Source organism: Echeneis naucrates, chromosome 11 (genome assembly GCF_900963305.1).
Source record: "Echeneis naucrates chromosome 11, fEcheNa1.1, whole genome shotgun sequence".
Taxonomy (NCBI): Eukaryota; Metazoa; Chordata; class Actinopteri; order Carangiformes; family Echeneidae; genus Echeneis; species Echeneis naucrates.
This window is the reverse complement of record NC_042521.1, coordinates 7,526,334-7,543,491: the sequence shown is the minus strand read 5'-3', so window position 1 is coordinate 7,543,491 and position 17,158 is coordinate 7,526,334. Positions and strand designations below refer to the sequence as shown.

Below are 17,158 nucleotides of genomic sequence, written 5' to 3'. Positions count from 1 at the left end.
TAGTTGAGTAGTCATGCCATCGAGGCCTCGGGCCTCACGTCAAACTCTCACCCTGAGTCAGTCAGTCATTAGGTCGACAAGAGAAAATTCCCTCACAACATCAGAAATAACCGTGTAGCAATCCATCCAGGGAGCTCAAAATCCAGCCTGATAGCAGTTTAACTGCAAGCTGCTATTACATAAAGTATGAGTATTTTCACCCTCATCTCTTGTACATAATAAAACTTGTTGAAAGAAAACATGTGAAACCTGGGAAAGTGCTAGATCTAACAGGTTTCTGTTAGAACAGGTGAAAGGAATGATTTACAGTAATTCACATTAACTCAAATGACTTGCTCTTAGTTGGAACATTTTTTCCTCCCAAGTAGCTTTCTCGATTTCAAAAAACAAGAAAAAACTGCCACTTCTACTCAAGAAAAGTCGCACTGAATGAAGCGTACAGTGTATGAAGAAAATGGTTCAGTACTCTGACCATCTGTGTGTTGTGAAGCCTTTTCAGCTTCAAGACAAAAGACTCTTACAACATAAAAAACATCCAAATTTGTGCCACTTATGATAGTGTCATATTTTCCATGGCAAATTTTCCCTAAGTGTCTGCTAGGTATCGTGTAAAAACTGTCAGAAATTACAGATGGAGCCGTGCTAATAGGAAGACAAGAAAAAGTACGCACATGCCAATAACACTACAAGTAATCTCCTCTTTAGCTCTGCTTTACTGCACCGTCTATATAGCACTGAGATCTAAAAAGAATAATTTGTATAATTATACAAATTTGTGAAGCGGCTCTAGCACACGCACATAATATAACCCTTGAAACAAAGAATATTCCGATTACCCTTTTACAAATCCTCCACATCTGATTTTTATTGTTATATGCATTTCTAAAACAAATTTCAAAAGACAGTAACAATGAAAAACAATTACTAGGATGCCAATGTGACAGGAGTTCGTAAGAAGACAGACCACCGTATGTCCTTGCCGCTGCTAGGTAACTGACATCATGCTACAAAATGCACTCTGTGGCATGTAAAGGAACTTTTTCAAAGTCTTCATCAACTGAAAAGGATTCAGTATGAGGCCTAGAAGGGCATGGTATCCAGTTGCTGCACTAAATCTTACAGCAGGAGACGCTGAGGCGCAGAAACAGCCTAGTCTGTTCTGCTGATTTTGCTCTTTTGTGCTGATAGTGCTGGAGCCTCCAGTGATGGCGAGTATGAGGAGCAGAAAATGATTCTTTAGATCTACACCTGAGCATACGTAGATTATGTTAACTCGTTTTCAGCAACAGGCCGTTTCAATTCCTACTAATGGTCGAAAAGTAAATAAAGGCCGTTAGCCTAAGGACTGAGGTGACATTATACAGAGTGCAACGTCTTGATGATGCCTCTGTCCTCCTGGGCTACGCATCAATATACTCCAAAATGCACTCTAGGCAGACGCCCCAACAACAACATGCCCCCAACATGGCACACCCCTATATTGCCAAATGACTTTAAATAGAAGAAAATTAGGAATTAAGTGACAAGAATAGAAATAAAACTATAATTATACCTTTGAGGATGCAATATAACAGTTGTAAGCATTTTTGGTCCACTCCACTCACTAAAATCTCATAAAACACCATTGATATGAGAATAAAGAAAAATTGGAGCCCATTCAAATTCATTATGCAAATATTCAAACTTTAAAAAGGGCAGTTCCCCAATAATTCACCTCACCTACAAAAATTGATTTTCTTTAAATCACTTTTTGCAACAAGCTTTGGCGTGATATATATTGTTATTGTAATTTGACTTTTCCTTTCAACAGGAAGCCCCATTTTCAAAAGGTGAAGTTATTAAGTGGAAAGTTTTATGGACTATTATCACAAGACTTACAATGCCAGCGGAGAGCATAAATCAAACTTTATGTTAATGTGCCATCAAAGTGTAAATAGGCTGGCAGGCCATATTTAGAGTCTCAGTAAAAGAAAACATTTACTTTTGTCTTCCAACAGAGTTAATACAAATAACCTGGGAGCTTTTTTTTTTAAATTCAGATCTCAGTGACATCAACATTTAAAACACATTTAGGTCTGTTTTATTCACAAAAACTTCTGAGAACAAATGCAATCTGTTTCATTTTGTTTCAAGATAGTCACTGACAACTGTTTAGGAAAGCCACATTTTTTCCGTAATGATTTACAGCCATAAACAATCACGTTCAATCAAAGCTTTTTCCCCTTTTTCCTTGTTCCTTTGTAAAACCTTTTAAACTTGGGACAACACCTGTACGGCTTGTTGAACGACAAGCAGCAATTCATAGTCACACAGCCTTAAGGACTGCAACTGAGATTTGTTTGATAAAAGGCAAACTTCAATTTTTTCAGCCATCATGGAAAAAAGGGGAAAAACAACTGCTGTGTAAAAAATCTGAAAGGAAATGCGATGTGATTCTTTTAAGGTACGTGCCATTCATTTTTCCCATGACTGAGTAAATGAGTATGGATTAATTTTAAATTAGGACACTGAAACAAATCATACACTCTGAAAAGCCCACACGAACGCTGATAACCAAATGTCTGGGTGTGCAGGAGGCATCATAAGTACACTGCTGAGTCAAAACAGTCAAAACTCGCAACTCATAACGCATAACATAACAAAGCCAGCAGGTTTCTCAGAAAGTTGAAACCATCAACTCACGCTTAACTTGTGTTAAATGACGATTAGAATTGTTTTTCTTCCAAATCAATCTCCCACTATAATATATTTTCCAAAAACATAACATTTGAGGGATTGAACAGATACTCGTACTCAGTAATTTACAGGAAGAAAGCAAGCGTTGTATATATTCGACAATACCACCTTTTGGTAAGAGGAGAGTCTCTATAACCACAAGGCTGCCTGTGTCACCACACTCTACTGCTATATGCCTAAATCCGCTCACCCGCCACTTTATCAGTCTGTACTGTATCATGACAGAAGGATTATTTACTCTCCCAGATCAAAGGAGGAAAAATTGTCCCATATTTAGGATTTGTATATCTCAAAAAAGCTAAAGAAAAAAAAAATGAGGGGAAAAAAGAATCATTTCACCCTAAACCAATACCATGTGCTCGTTATCTGAAGCAGGCTCTCTAAAAGACCAACTTGAAAGTCTAAAATAGACCAAAGACATTAGAGACAAACTCAAGCCTAAACAAGGCTTTACTAACCACAGACACAGAGTGGGGATGACATTTTGGGCATTTAGCAGACACTCTTTTCCAGACTGACTTCCAGTAACTGCAACAGGAGAATAAGCTCAAATCCCTGTATCACCAACGTTACAAGCAGCTAATATAGAGCAATGAAAGAGCCAAGACAATGTGCCCAGGCAGTAAAATAAGTTAAAAACAATCGTGTCCTTGGGATCTGAGCAAAACAAGAGACGGGGTAATAAAGAAGTGCTAGCTAGAGAGCCATGAGCCAAGACAGCCAGAAGCCTTGCAAAAAGGTTTTTTCTTTAAATAAACTATCCGTGACAAATGGATGTTTTCCTTTATCTGAACTTCAGGCAGAGTTGAGATGAATAACAGCCGATTGCTCTAATAGATGCTATCTTTGCCTCCTCACTAGAAACTGTGTAAGTTGAGACAGTTTGCGTTCATAAATAAATAGGATTAGAAATTAAAACTAAATAAGAGCTTCTCCATATAAAGAATAATACTTTAAAACTTATGTTTAAACAAGACGAAGGATGCTATATTAGTAAGCTTGAGTAAATGTAAACTTTATTAAAGTAGACTTGTACCTTGTAGGTATGGAGCTGTTAAATAAATGTTAGCTGTTAACACTTATGCTTTAATACTTGAGAAAGGCTTTCCCTCATGTCTAAGTGTTTGACTCCTTGAAATACACAAAAGAAAATGGCAAAAGTAGAACTCATAACTTATAAAACAAAGTTGAAGTTTTGAGCCGATGGCAAGTTTGGATTTGCTCCTGTTCCCTGCAGCAGTTCATGTCTAAATGAAACTCTAACAGATTTTTACAGAGGAATCAACTGTTTTTCATTTCCAGACTCCTCTGAAGTGGGAAGCATGTTTGCGAATGAGATTACCGAAACAGAATACCTGTGTCTGGGACAGCAAGAACAGATGAACTGAAATCAGTCCGGATCTTAGCTCTGTCATACATTTTAACTAGATGAAGCGGGACGCGGCGCTCTGAATTCGGACATGTGTTAGTCCAGACCAGAGGGAGAGAGACTGGAGTAACTGTGCAGGACTTGGAGTAGGAATTATTTTGTGCATTCCCTTTACTGGTGATAAGATTTCATCTGCTATTGTAAGGTCGTTAAAACACCTCTGTTTGCCCAGTACTACTTCTCTATCAGCTCCAGGGGGAACGGTGGTGGTTTTGCTCAAATCCTGTTAATTTTTATTTTATTTTATGTATTTATTTTGGTTGGGGGGGGGGGTTGCAAAGAGGCTGCTTATCTACTGTAGATTAGATTGACTTCCCTGAGCCAAATTCACAGTCTCATCAGTTTTCCACAAATTCTGAGGGACCCACTATTCGTCAAAATATGTTCGTTCCAAACATATCATGTTCACTACAACTGCAGTTACTTTTTTCCTCGATATTTTAAACTGAGGATAATTTCCTCCCATTATTAAATTCATATTAGTCATTGTTCAGTCTAGAAACAAAAAGAAAACTCTTAGAAAAATTGTCAGCTGTGATGACCGCAGTTAAAGGCTTTACAGAAAATTAGGGAGCATGACGTTTCAACAGCATATCCTTCTCAAATCCCTTCATGAGTTGGAGGCAGAAAAATTAATCACGTGTCCACCAATGAAATCACTACAACTTTACCCAAAAAATTCCCTTGAAGTCTCCTTTTCCGCTCCATCTCAAACTGGCCTTTTTCCCTTTTAACACAGCATTACTTTGAAACGACCAAAGACAAATGCATGGCAGCCCACAAAATCATTACAGTTGTTCCTCGTGTCTTACAGAACATCAAACCATCAATAAAACACAGGAGATACATTCCAGCTAGTTGAACAGGACATTTCTGACTTTCCTCACTCCATGTGTTCTCTCTCCCTCTCTCTCTCCCAAAACTTTCTCTCTTCCCAGTTCCACCACAGAGACTTCACATATTGCAGCCATATGAGTAAGCCATGGCTGTCTCCACAGCTCATACAGAGACTCACACATGCACACAGACAGGAAAAAGTGCTGTGCTCTCTCCCACTCTGTCTTACACACACATACAGGAAAGAGTTTTACAATCAGAGGTTCTCTTTAGGAAGTCGTCAACTGTTTTGACGTTTAATAGCAGCGAAGAACAAGGCCGTAAGATACAATAATATCCAGTGTCTGGAAAGAGGAAAATTTTAAAAGTTGTAGCGCTAAATTGATACACTGTTACACTTTTTCTAAAATTTACAGCAACTTGTTAAAAGCATGCAAGCGTTCAACAAAGACACTGCACATATCTAACAATACATGAACTGACAAGACAGACATACAACACTAAACTTTTCCCAACAAAATTAAAAGTTGTTGTCTGTTTAGAGCATTTGATCCCAATTTACTTGGAAAGTGTCTTTAGTTCCTGTGATGAGTAACAAAGAAGAATTGCCCAGTCATATTAGAAAAAAGTTAAAAACAAAAAAAAAAAACAAACAAAAAAAAATCATTAAATCGACTAAATTGATCTATTGAGGAAAAACATCAGTATTAAAGGATGCAACATTTTGGAAAGCAGATAAAACTTTGTTAGAAAAAGTTACCCATGGAGCTTAGTAAATCTGATAGATATATCGCATAGCTAAATATTTAAAAACATCTATTGTGAAATTTTAATAACTTGATTCAACTTTGACAGCATTTTTGTGACTTTATAAATGATCTTATTTCCAAAGACGTGCAACTTATCATCAACATAAAACAGAAGACCTCTGCTTTGCACTCCCTTCCAGGAAAGTTCTGGGAAGTTAGAAAACCATATAATGAATTTATACCTTCTGAATTAGATTTGTGGTAAAACATTGCCCTAAAAATTTCAGAAATAAGTTGTATTTTTACTCCCATGAACCCCAAAGTTTTGTGGATTGAAGAGACTCGTGTATAACGTTTCTCTGCTTGTGTGGCCAAACACACAAAACTTTCAAAAGAACTGCCGGATAAAAATTTTCAAACAACCAAATGCAATGCGAAGGCAGAACTTTTAACCAAGTGTGTAAATAAAAAAAAAAAAAAAAAAAAAAAAAATCAAGGTACAAATGAAGATACAAATAAATAGGTTTGTCATCGTTACTGTCCGACACCGACATGCCGTGCAAATAGAGATGTAGATGGACGGGCTTTACTAGAAAGAACTGCAGAAAAAGACATCAAATTTTTTACGACTAGAGAAAACTGCCCTGCGAACAAATAAATTACAAAGTAAGAGAAAAACTAAGTGTCAGCTTTTCAAACAGCAGTGAGCGAGTGTGGGGGTCAGAGTGAGAACTCCCAGACCTTCTCTACTTTAAAAAAAAAAAAAAAAATCTGAGGTTATCTGTTGAATAAAAGTCGCTCCACACATAAATGGATGGGGTTTTTTGTTTAGTTTTTTTTTTTTTTTTTTTTTTGGGGGGGGGGTGTCAGAGCTGGAGAACTGTGAAGGACTATGTAAAATGCTTCCTAGCAGTGTGTGCCTCATTGTGCTGGGTTCACATACTCTGCTCTCCCCTCAGAGTTGTCATGCCTACCCGGCTCCCTTATCTCAAAGGAACATCACAGTTTCTTACGACAGAGGGAGGAGGAGGAGGGGAGGGGGGCCTTTTTCAAAGTCGAGTGGAAATGCGACTCAGGCTTCCCGGCATCACTCATAAAAAAAAAAAAAAAAGTTCTGCAACAGCAACAAATAAACAAAGGGGAGCGATATTTGATCTGTTGAGTACTTGTTTTGCTTTTAAGTTGATAAGGGAGGATGTTTTTACGACAATCCTCATCCACCATGCGCTCGAGCTTCCCAACAATGAAAGAGGTGCAAAAACAGCGCCATATCGGCTGTAAAGCGCCAGATAAACACAGCCTGCCTCCATCCAAACTTCACGCCACTTTGTTCCTTTTAGCCCAAACAAACTACCAACACCGATCTGTGTTCAAACTTCCAGTTTAAACCTCTTTCCTCTCTCTCTCTCTCTCGCTCTCTCTCTCTCTCTCTTCAATGGGCGACGTGCGTCACTCGGAGCACCAAGAAATCTGAACTTGGGTATCAAGTTTGCGAGTTAGAATAGTAAAAGAAAAAAAAGCTTATCAATGAAAAACAGCAAAAATAAATAAATAAAGAAAAAAAGTAAGTCATTGGCAGATGTAGGAGAGCTACACTGTGGCGACAAAATCACTCTCAGGTCGCCGGCTTGTAGCTGCCCAGTCAGGATGCCACTTATCGGAAATGAGTGTCCGGCAAAACAATAAATAAATAAAATAAAACTAATGGGAAAAGAAAAATAAAAAATAAAAGAAACAAAAGTTAGAGGAAAAACACAAACCTACTTGTGGCGACTAAGTCACTCCACGTCCCCTTGCTTGCTTGGCTTCAAACTCAGTCTTAAATCAAAGCAGCAGCCCGTCCCCAGCAGCCCCCCAGAAAATTTGTATTTGTGCAGCGTTTGGGTGTCCTAACCTAAATGTAAATTGCCATGTGAATTGAAAGCGGTGCTGCTCCTTTTCCTCCCCCTCATTCAGCAGATCCCTCTTCACCCACCGTCGCTGCTCAGGCCGTTAGTTACATAAGACGCAAACCGACTGCTGCCCGTCGTAAAACTCCCCAGCGGCAAACAGCGATATTTTGTCTCGCAAACGCAGCATTGATATCGCCGGCTTCCATTAAACACCAACACATTTCACCCCCCCCCCCCCCCTTTCTCCCTACCTCCCCCCCAACCCACCCACCTCCTACCACACACACACACACACACACACACTTGTCAGAGAGCATGCATTTCCCCGTCTACTCCTGCAAAACCGTGCATCGCCGAAGCATTTTTTGGGGGGTTGGTTGTTGTTGTTTTTGTTGTTGTTGTTGTTATCGTTTACCTTGATGCGCCACTGCACCCCCGAATTAGTAGACAGGGTTGTGTTGCTGTTGTGTGTCTGTTTTTTTTTTTTTTTTTTTTTTTTTGGGTTGCTGCTTACCTGTTGATCAAAATAAGCATTAGCCCCCTTTGCTCTCTCTCTCTCTCTCTCTCTCTCTCCTCTCTCTCTCAGTCTGTCTCTGTGTCTCTCTCTCAGCAGCCTGTTAAGATGGTGGCTGGCTGGCTGGCTGGCTTGGCTTGGCTTGGCTTGGCTGCTTCGTCTCTTTGAGGGGTTTTTGTTTGTTGATGATGTCGGACGGGGGATGACTTGTGTCTTGGCTGTCTCTTTTTCTTTGGTCTGAGAGGGAAAGAGAGATAGTTAAGGCTACAAACGGCGACACATTAAAACTAAACAGGATAATACCGACTGATCACAATGAGTGAGTTTGCCTCTGGTGGTGTTGCAATGATTCCCGATCTTATAGTGTGTTATTCAGCAGCCCGCAGCCCGGATTTGCTGACCAAAGCAGCTCGTTATCTGATGTTGTTGTTGTTTTTGTTGTTGTTGTTGTTGTTGTTTTTCAGACTAGTGTTACCGCTTTGCTGTGACAGGACCTCTCTGCCTGTCTCTCTGTCGGCTGTGGGCATTACGTCAGAGGAGGAAGACACAGCGGCTCTATTAATATCAAGAAGCCACCAGAAGACTGACTCTTAAAGAGACAAGCACTGTGGTCGCAATTATTCACAAAGTTAAATGCGAAACGAAAATCAGCTGCACAGAAATTTAAAAAAAAAAAAAAAAAAAAAAAGGTGGGGCAAACACTGTCATTTCACCGAAGCTGCATGAAATAAAATAAAAAATCAATGAAGATCTTCGACTCTTATCGGCACGAAGTAATAAGCCATGTCAACATCAGTTTTTCTAAGAAACATAATGTTATCTCATGAACCAAATCAGCTGCTCTGCAAAAAAAAAATTAAAAATCAAACCACATGACTCACATCCATTCTTAAAACACATCAACGAATCAGTTGCAATCAAACAAGTGCTGCTATCTCACCATGACCTAATTTCATAGCTAATAAACTCATGTTACTCCATAATCTTGCTGAGCTACAGACTTGTACGGAAGAAGGTTTTGTGTATTATAGTCAGGAATGAATCTTCAAGTGTCTAAAAGGATTCATTCATAGGTTGCAACGTGGTTATTAAACTGCAGAGTAAAAATCACTTAATATGTCGTCAAAATTTCTTAATTTGGAAGAACTTGCTAATGCGTTTGAAGTCAACCTCTCTGATTTCATTGCTGCCTCACTGCCTAATGTTGCATTAGCACTCTCGATTATTTATACACATGAACAAGCTGTGTCATTACAATAGAATAATGTACGGTGCTAACACATCAGGATACCCTTAAACTATCAAAACTATGAAAAATATATTTTTGAAAGCTATTATTATGATTACTTGGATAAATATTTTTACTAAGTAGATTCCTATCTTTAAATCCAAAGAGGTATTACCAACACAGGATAATTAAATACCACAACAAAAGGTCCTGATTCTGAACAGTGCCCCCTTCAGATGGTTCAATTAAAACAAGTTGCAACAATGATGGAATTTCTTATGCAACTTCAAGTAATCCTGTTTTTGCCGTGCACAAATAAAACTTTTCCAAACAAAAGTAGGAGGAACTAGAGAAACAAAGAGAAACCATACTGCCAGTGTTTTCTCCTCATATAGGTGCATGGTGTGTGTGTGAATGTGTGTGCGTGTGTAATCATTTCATTAATTAAGCATTTAAAATGTAACTCAATCTAACTCAGCCTCGTGGGAAAGTCAAGTTAAACTGTCACAGCAAGCCCAAACCCATTTTTTTTACTCAAAACCCCAGGCACTCTGAACTTAAAAAAAAATTATTTGATATTGACTTCCACGTACACAGATCCAGGGTATATACATACTAATAACTTTTATCGTTACCTATTTAATCACAGAGCACCAAAGGGCAAATTAAACCTGCATTATCATGATGAAAATCACAATCAGCAGACAATTTAACTGGACATGAAGACTCCAGTTTGAGTATGCATTTAATATATGGCTCATGTAGCAACTCAGTCAACATCACTTTCTATTGTGCACAATGACATTCTTCCTGGTTTGATGTTATCTCTGCTGCGACAATATATAGAATCTCTAATGAAATATTACCAAAACACGTCACACGAAGACAAGATGAATGCTAGCGGCATTAAAAAAATGTTGTTCTGTGATTTGGTCTTGTGCAGCCTGTCAGGCAGCAATTCATATTTTTTTTAAGTGGCAATAATGCAAAAATAATCAAAGACTTGTTTACTGGAATGTTGTGGGGAACTGGGTGACATAAATAATGGATATGCCCTTGTTAGCTTGGTATGAAAACTAGGCTGCTGGTGAAGTCTGTCACCCACCCCTTCACACTCCTTCCTCCTTCCCCCCATGGGGAGGATGGGACTATGAACTTTCTAGTCTCTTTTTCAAAGAGTGCCCTTGAAAAGCCAAAGGTAAGGATATTTTTTTGCTAACAAAGGCGAAACTGCAGCCTCTGGGCACACACCCTGCTGGATCCACCACCTCTTTATGAGTGGTGGAGGCCTGGATGGACTACAGAGAGTGACATTTAAGAAATAATCCACCTGGTGCATGGCTTTTACATAAATTTACCCGAATGTACCACTTCTCACCCTCCTTTATTAATTTCTTAATTTATTCAACAATTTCTTCGGGGAAGAGATTGTGCAACCTGTTATTTCAAATCTTAATTTGATATTAATATTGCCCTGTTGGCCTATATTTTGTTTCCCCACTCTCTTACTATATATGATGCAAATATTAGCGAGAAACAAGCCAGCAAACTGCCACAAACATAAACTACCTTGTATTGTATTGACTCAAACCATTTTGTACCTTTTTTGCTGTCCGTGTCCGTTGAGATTGAACCATTGAGCCATTTAGGTCATGATGTCACGTCTTTTCTGTTATCAACCACTGTGGTATCTGAAAAAAACTTGTCGTTTCCTCATCTGTTTCAAAATTATATTCGTCACATATCTCACACCATCATATACAGGATATTGAAACCATACTGATGAATTTTTCAAACTTAAATCTCCATCTCAATTGCCTCTGCACCCTCGTCAGTCTTCAGTACTGTACTGATTAGATATAAACCTTCCACAGCTCATCTCCTCTGGAATAGTTATATGGAGAAATACAGAAAACACATTTGCCCAACAGTCTAATCCTGTTATGTTTTTTAGTCACCAGATAGTGCTTCTAAAACAATATGCGCCATTTCCCCCAAATCAGTTAACTTAAATATCAGCGGAATACGCAGCACAATCCAGCATTAGAACAGTCAATACATGTAGGCAGATTTATTTTTATTCTGGTGGTGTGCAATGTTTACCACAAATATTAATCATGCACACACAATATTAAAAATGAAATTTATGACAGCAGACCAAAGGGTGATGGGTTTTAGAGTAGGGGAGTAATAAGTCCTTGCTAATACAGAGGTGGTGGGTAAGAAATGGCTTTGCAGTGGGTTGATACCCGACCACAGGACCAATAAAGACAGCACTGAGAAAGTGTAAAAGTTATCAATAGTTAGTGTGTGATTTGTAGTAAATGGACAAAATAATAATAATAACTCAAAAACAGAAGGCTCCTGAAAGCTTAAATGTCAGATGACATGAAGTTCAGCATTCACAGCAATAATTAGGGAAAGTACTGCATGCATTTTTCTAATAACAAGGTCTACTGAAGAAAATGTTTTGACTCTGTGATCTGATGAACAAATAGAGTGTGGCCTCTGCAACCTCACAAAGATTTACCAAGTTTTAGATGTATCTGCCCCTCATCAAAAAATACAAAGGGGGCAAAGAGTAAGTGTGTATATACATAACAACAAATGATATCCCAGTAATCAGCAATATGTATAATCCCTGTGAGAACAAGAAATTTCTAGCCAGCATACACAGAGAATTGCTTTTCTTTATTCCTAAAGCATTCAAATACTTTTGTTTCTTGAGTTTGAACACAAATCATATCACAACCGAAGTTAGTGAAGGCTAAAAACTGTTTATATACACACACACGCACAAAAAAATAATAATAACAGCAAAGCCACACCAATTGTAAGCAGTATGTGATAGATTCTGTGGAGCCTAATTAGTGTGGTAATCGCAGAAACTGGAATAAGAACAATACGCAGGAAGAATAATGAAGTGTAGAGTCTCCATCCACCCGCAACCGCTCGCTCAGAAAATAATAATACAGTGCAAGTGTTGACTGCCCGGGATTCTTAAATAACACATGAGGAAACATACATTAAAATGTCCATCAAATAGCACATTTTATTATACTTTATATTACACAATCACCAGTCAAGAAGTAGACCAGTAAAACCTCAAGGAAAATACACTGACTTGAAGTTTTTGGGGGGTGTTAAATGTTCCAGTGTGATGCTTAATGCTCCTTTATATCTATAAGAGGAGATATAAACTGTCTGAATTCCCTATAATTTTAATGAATGGCAGAGCCAAACCCAGAGAGACTGGCAATAACACACACACACACACACACACTATACATGTTAGTTTCGTGTTTAATGACCTGGTATGACCCTCTCTCTCTCTCTTAAATGACAAAAATCCTTCAAGTATTGTATGTGTAATATGGAAAGCTTTTTGGTTTCAGTGCCTCACTGTTGTTGCTTCTTCTGCTTCCATCGATCTTCTGTGCTTAGTTTCATACATTTAACTAATTTTTCCTTTTACTTTCCACACCAGAGACAGCTTGCTGATTTTTTCCAGTTGGTCAGTGTGGCTCACTGGCAGGCTGCTGCCATGTGGACGGGCACTTATTTAGACAAAGAAGCTCCTTCAGCTACTTTTCTTCAGCAACTGCCTGCCGATTCTAAAAAGGTTTAAGAACAGCTTCTTCCATTTCTGCTTTCAAAAAATATCTTTTGGTTTCATTTCACATTCAGTATATGTGCATTTGCAGTAAATTCTAGTGACTAAACAGAAAATGTGGGCCCTCCACGTACACGGGCAGTACCTTAGCTCGTTGAGTCACCAGAACACCGAACCCTTCTCCCTTTTTTTTTTTTTAATTTTTATATTTTCCACATTAGATTCGTTGTTTGTTGTCAAATACAAAACCAACCCATATTTCTGTTGCCAAAGTATCTTTTTTTTATGTTTTCAAAGAACTATGTTATTCATATCCATGACCCTCAGATTCTCACTGGCATTAAATCTGTTGTTTGTTCAAGACATTATGACCCAGTTCTAACTAGGATACTAATCTCTGATCTGAATCATAATGGGAAAACATGAAAGTAAAACTGTCTCCACAGAGTTACTTGTTAGAGGGGATTAAAATCAACCAAAAGTAGTGATAACAAAGTTCACACAATAGTTTCAGTGTTCTTGGTTTAAATGAATGCTCTCCCATCACTTTGCCTATCTCCCTGTGTATTCAAATATTAAAACACTGCGATGATAATTTCTGTAATAAATCATTTCACAGTTAATTTATGATGTTTTTAGAAAAAGCTTCACTATTGTAGTGAACAACATTGTAGTGTAGTTGCTCACTGCTGTGGGAAATAGAGGGCTTGCAGACTCCAGCTAGTTCCCAAAACAAGATTCACTTTCATGCTCATTTATTGCCAAGTGTTTTATCTGCAAGTTGATCTAGAAGGGCATGGAGTTTGGGCAGGAAAAAAAGACAAGTATTCCTTTTGGTGGTCCAGCTAAGAGATTGAAGCCAAGATGGGGACCACAGTCATCACAATCAATGGAAGCAATGAGCCAAAATCCCATGTTTACCATTTTGGTGTAATTGTGCCTTATCACCACAGAAAAGAAGGACTTTATTGTCTTTTTTTGGTGACTTTCTTTTTACCACTGCAGGGATGAAATAAGTCAGTAAATATGGAACGGGAAAACTGAAAGCTTTTATGACACTCACCTTAAAGTCAGCAAGAGGTGCACAATTACAACTAAGGAGTCTAAAAATTGGACATGTCATCTCTGATGTGTTTGACCTTCTGTGGAAGATGCAAGGGGGATTTCGATCTTGATGTCAACTGGCCTTCAGTGAAGGAGGCTGTCTGATGGATTACATTGTCTGTGAACACAGAGCCCAAACTACAGTGAAGTCAGCCTTTACTAAAAGTGATGGGCTGTAACTGTTTCTACAAAACATCCAAAAGGGTTTTTCCCTCAACTGAGGTCAGTATGTAGAATACATTCTGGATAATAAAGAGCTCTGCACAGGTATTCAGACAGTCCAAGTGGTGGAAACTTTTTGTTATCTCCTGGGCAGAGACCCTGAGGTAAAGGTGATTAGATATCTGTGTCGAGAATACTTATATTTTCTTTTGGAGAATGTAAATATTGAAATGTGAAAGACAAAGTCCTGTTATAAGCCAGCCGATATTAACTGTTAGTCTCTGATATAGTAGATACACCATAAAACCATCCAAGACCTCAAAACTCCACTTCCAATATACCTTAACCACCGTTTATTAAATCTAACTAATGAAGTCTCCTCAAACTCTCATTGACTGAGCACAGATTTTAGTAAAAGATCATCTCGATCACATGGCACTGATTTTGGATTATTTGATGTACCTGGGGCTTTTCAGAACCATGAATTCATTCATCTCATTTGGGCTATTTTAACAACTTTTTTTTTTTTTGCAATAAACCAATGAAATAAATAAACATAAGCATAACTGATATTTTGGTTGATGTGTGCTTTTTTCAGTGTCACAGCAGCAGGATTAGTCATTAGACTTTGGCTGGACTCTTTATGATGACACAATTGCAGCACCGAACTGGAGATGTAGTCTGAAAATGATTTAACCTTTTAATTCTACTCGTCACAGAAGTCGGTGGTATCTCTGCTGTCCTTATATAAACAGCAGCTGCTATTATCTATGTCCCGTCATCCAGATTGGTTGTGCATAATTCAAGACACCAGTGAAAGTACAGAGGAATGCTGAAGTCACGAGCCCTTCCACCATTACTAGAGCATGATGCTTTACAGTTTCTGTGCTTTTTGGACAGATCTGGAGCTGCAGGAGAGGAATATCAGCACTCAGTGAAAGCCTCTCACAGCATCACACAGGAGCCGTCCCCCAGTGGAGATGAGAGGAGAAGAAAAACATTTGAATTATGTTCCTGGGGTCAGCATAACACTGGAAATGAAAGTGGCCAAGAGAGCTGATTCATCTGTGCAGCAGGAGCTCTACCTCCTACAAAACCCTTCGGTTGATAGTGCGACCGCTCCCCTGACAGAGCTGGATGTCTTCCCTGAGGTTAACATGATGAGCCTGCTCACACACTGTCGGTGAGAGTGTGAGAGGCTGTTAAAGAGGAAAACACACCCAAGGAAGAATGTTCCACCATCATTCTTTTGGGGGGCATTTCCGTAAAAGAGCTTCATTCGTTTAAGTGCCATCTGCGGTTTTGAGGCCACATAAAACGAAAGTGTTGCTAAGAATGTCGTACATGTTGATAGTAATAATGAATAAAAATCTTTTTCTGCAAACATTATTGCCTTGCTGCTTAGGAGATGAAAATACACAACACAGGTTACACTCATTTTGCGTCAGACCCCGAAGAACCAGTCATCTAAAGCCCTTTGACGAGTTGACTCATTTCTTCATGAATTTTCAGCTACAATAAAGGGAGGTGCTGCAGCAACAATAAGCCCTTTCAGCACTGACAAGCCCACATCTGATTTGGTGATTTAGGCTCGCCCGAAATGTAAGATTTATAAAATCAAACAATCACCACTTGACATGACATGAAAGCCATTTTTCATGTGCTCCTTTGTGGAAGATTGCAGTCATTAACTGCTTGAAATCAATGACTGAAATGAATCAACTTTAATACATTTACTAACCTCAACAAACCAGTTTATTTTAGCAGTCTGTCATATATGTGTTCCCAACAGTTGTCAAACACTTGTATTTCATGTTTGGAAGCTTGTAAATCCGTTTTAAGTGATCAACGCCTGACAACGCCTTTTCCTGCTTCTGCTCTCCTTACATCATGTTCTGTGTGTTAGTACACAGATTTAGAAAATGTATATTTTCTTCATATTTAAATTTTTTCAGAAGCTAATTTCAGTAGTTGTGTTTTACAGCAATATAATTTCACCCTAAACCTTAGAGAAATTCATAAATATATAACAAACTACGTTTTACTTTTCATGGCCATTTTCATAATACAGATCTCAGTTGGAGCGAAGTGCTCCTATTAGATGCTGTCTTGATTTGGTCCCCCGTGGGAAGGAGAACATTATTTCATCATGTCAGTCTTGCATTTGGCACAAAAGAAAAAGAAAAAGAAAAAAGATGGACCCTTAAAGTGTCCTATCTGAGAGATTGGGTTGATTTTCTTCACATGTCCCAAAGGCCTGTTTCCTGCTCAGTGTTGTCAGGTTCGTATAGAATTGTAAGAATATCAAGAAAGTGTGGTAAGACATACAACATACAAGTGCTCTCTGTCTGCCAAAGCGTAGGATGTGGAAGTGAAGCACTGCATCAGTCATTACACCATCTGAATCCCTACTGGGCGATATCAAATACATGGATCTTCACTTAAATCCAAGCAGTTACTGTTATATTACGTTAAATGAGAAATCAATCATGGATAAGCCCAGATTTATACAAAGAAGGTAGTTTTCCAAAAGTTGTGATTTAATTCCCACAATGACTGTTTCTTCCATGATGTGAAATATTAACTTGTATAAAACATAAGAAATGAATGCACATGGCAAACCCATGAAATGTTTCTTATCCAATAATACTGATTATACGTTTGTTAATGTATATACTTTAACTTTTCTTTTCTTTTACAATACGGAAACACCATTGCATAGCAGCAGATTAAGGAACTTAAATATGAGTATGGAGAGTCAAAATAGAAATGGAAAAAAAGTAAAAGGTGAGACTGAACTGTTCAGTAATGTTTACTAAGTGTCTAAGCAAGTTTAAATAATAGACTGAAAAGTAAATGTTAACGGTAAAATGTTTTATCTGTTTTTTGTTGTA

The 17,158-nt window shown here is 38.3% G+C and overlaps 1 protein-coding gene and 1 long non-coding RNA gene across 7 annotated transcripts in view; one reads left to right on the top strand and one right to left on the bottom strand.

The window, feature by feature from the left end:
- The window catches only part of trps1 (trichorhinophalangeal syndrome I), a 103,651-nt gene extending 94,977 nt beyond the window's left edge, over positions 1-8,674 (bottom strand). For 2 of the 6 annotated variants that reach the window (XM_029513770.1, XM_029513775.1), the window contains exon 1: positions 7,512-7,842. The gene's annotated coding sequence lies outside the window, so the exon portion shown is untranslated. Of the gene's footprint in view, positions 1-7,511; positions 7,843-8,157 lie in introns of those variants that run through there. The other 4 variants (XM_029513772.1, XM_029513771.1, XM_029513773.1 and 1 more) reach the window with 4 other exon arrangements.
- Positions 8,263-8,859, top strand: LOC115050741 (uncharacterized). Its single transcript, XR_003841228.1, has 2 exons — positions 8,263-8,476; positions 8,622-8,859. It is a non-coding gene; the product is annotated as an uncharacterized LOC115050741 (long non-coding RNA).
- Positions 8,860-17,158: the final 8,299 nt, after the last annotated feature.